This window comes from Physella acuta, unplaced genomic scaffold, assembly GCF_028476545.2.
Source record: "Physella acuta isolate Inbredline_101_S28 unplaced genomic scaffold, ASM2847654v3 ptg000311l, whole genome shotgun sequence".
Lineage (NCBI taxonomy): Eukaryota > Metazoa > Mollusca > Gastropoda > Physidae > Physella > Physella acuta.
Window position 1 is genome coordinate 62501 of NW_026731830.1, and position 2443 is coordinate 64943.

Consider the following 2443-nt stretch of genomic DNA (forward strand, 5'->3'; position numbering starts at 1 on the left):
TTTGTGTGACAGTATGAGAACTGTGTTTGCTTCGTTCAATTGATTCTGAGTATCTTGCATTGGACAATAAATAGATGTCAGATTTATAAAATATACCTTGCATTAAAAAACAACTTTACTTAAAATTCTGGAGAGCTAAAAAAATGAATATGATCTCAATACTTATTTTTAATCTGAAAAGCTAAGTTAATATAATTTCAAAACTAGAAGGTTCAATATTTGTATACACATATATAATGACTGTGATTTAAACCAGCAGAAAGTCAGTTACAAAATAAAGATAAATAAATGTCAACAAACTGCAAATGCCCAGTTGCATATGGGCTGTGGTTAATCAAGCATAATTACACTGCTGCTCGGGATATTTCTTGACTATCCCTAGCTTTCTTGGCATCATCTTCATTGTACCTATTACAGTTATACCAAGAGGATCCATGGGGTTCCCAGGGTCCAAGACAAACCCAGCAGAAATCTGCCCTACAGTTCTGATTTTTACAGACCATCTTTCTCCATCGTAACGTGACATTGTGGGCATTCCTTTGTGTTTGCCGCTATCCAATTTGATGTTTCACTATCATCATCACATTTTTAATCCATTGTTTTAGCCACTTGCAACGCACAGGATCATGCCAGTTTTCTCCGCACGAAAAACAAAAGGTATGGCTACATACACAGGTCACCGGCTTTGCATCATGGTGGGCCACCTTGACTGCATGTCCGCAGTCCGGGGCTGGACACCATCTCAATAACCTGTTACACTCTACAAAACCATTTGTTATTATTTGTTGATATTTCAATTTAACTTTTGGGTCTTTTATTAACTCCATTACACTTTTGTCATCTACAAGAACATCACAGCCATAGGCAGCACAAGAAATGGTTTGTCCCATACCTTCATCCATTATTTTTGATGTGAGGTACTCAGCCCAACAATGGGCACAAAAACGATGACCACATTCAAGACCCTTCATATCATCCAATGCCTTAGAAATGTAGCATATTTCGCAAAGAACGTTGTCTTCTTGAACACTGTTTCGCACTTGACGCTTAGCACCCTTCCCCATATCACGCCGATGAGGACTAACAACATGAGCTTCAGAAAATAACTTGTCTTGATCACCATCAAAATATCTTTCCATTTTTTTTTTTTTTTTTTTTTTTTTTTTTTTTTTTTTTTTTTTTTTTTGCCGTCTGGCGTTTAATAGATTTCCTCACTTGCTGTCTACCCTGTTCGCGCAGGGAGGCAGCAAGAGTAGGTTGCATGATTATATACATACATGAAATATTATACATATTTAAAACAATTTAATCCTTCCTTGTGTTATTTTTCTGTTTTCTTGATTCACTTCTGGTTTCGTATTTTCCATGTTTTCCTGTTTTCATTGATTCGCTTGTTTTTACTTCCGGTTTCTTAGTTCCTTTTTAAAATGACATAAAGTACATGAAAAAACATGATCGCTTCTCCGTTTTTGGTCGTGCTTCTTGTGATTAATACACTCTTGGTTTGATAGTGGTTGATTCTTAGTTGGTAGTTGTACTTGGTGAGAGTGAGTTTGGTGTCTTGTCGTTGATGGTGGAGTTGGTCGAATGGTGTAGAACTTGGAGAGGGTGGTTGAGGTAGTGTCCTTGCGTTAAGATGAGGTATGATGCGCTTGGTGGAAGGGCAAGTTTCGTATATTGTTGTTGGTAGTAGAGTTGTTCGATGACGTGAAGCTTGGAGAGAATAGTTGAGTTGAGGGGGTTCTTGTGTTGAGAGATCTTTCGAAGTGAGTTGCTTTGAAATATTGTTCATTGTGGTTTTGAAGAGGAGTAAAGTTGTGACGTAGTTAAGTAATTGAGTTGGGCGAGGTGACGTTGAAGAGTGAAGTTTTGCTGATGTTGCTGAGTCGAGGATTTTGAGCTTGGTGAAGTAGTTGAAGCGGTCGTTGGCGAGATTTGCGTGAGTTAGAGTAGTAGATTTGACCGCTCTCGGCCCCGGCAGCCAGCCCTAAAAAGGGCTGACCAACCAAATGGCTAAGAACCATGTAGATCCATAACAGATACTACACTTTGATCTTAGCCAAAAGGCCGAGAAGCCTTTCCATTAAATAATTTTTTTTTTTTTTTTTTTTTTTTTTTTTCGTCTGGCGTTTAATAGTCTTCCTTCCATATGTGGATAGGTTGCATGTTAAAACAATTACAATGTAATACATGGTATTGCATTAAAAAAGATTTACAATGTCTTAATATCCCTTCTGATTTCTTTGTTCCATGTTTCTTTGATTTCTTTGTTCCGATTTCTTGGTTCCATTTGTTTCTTTTGATTTCTTGATTTTGTTTCCGGTTTGCTATGACATAAAGTACAGGACAATACAACATGATCGCTTCTCTGTTTTTGGCCGTGCTTCTTGTGATTAATACAGTCTTGGTTGGGTAGTGGTAGATTCTTAGTTGGTAGTTGTAG

General features: G+C 37.5%; 2 pseudogenes; both read right to left on the bottom strand.

The window, feature by feature from the left end:
• Positions 1-1792, bottom strand: part of LOC131940197 (E3 ubiquitin-protein ligase arih1-like) — a 2216-nt pseudogene extending 424 nt beyond the window's left edge.
• Positions 1793-1911: 119 nt separating this feature from the next.
• On the bottom strand, positions 1912-2079 carry LOC131940209 (uncharacterized; annotated as a pseudogene).
• Between the last annotated feature and the right edge of the window lie 364 nt (positions 2080-2443).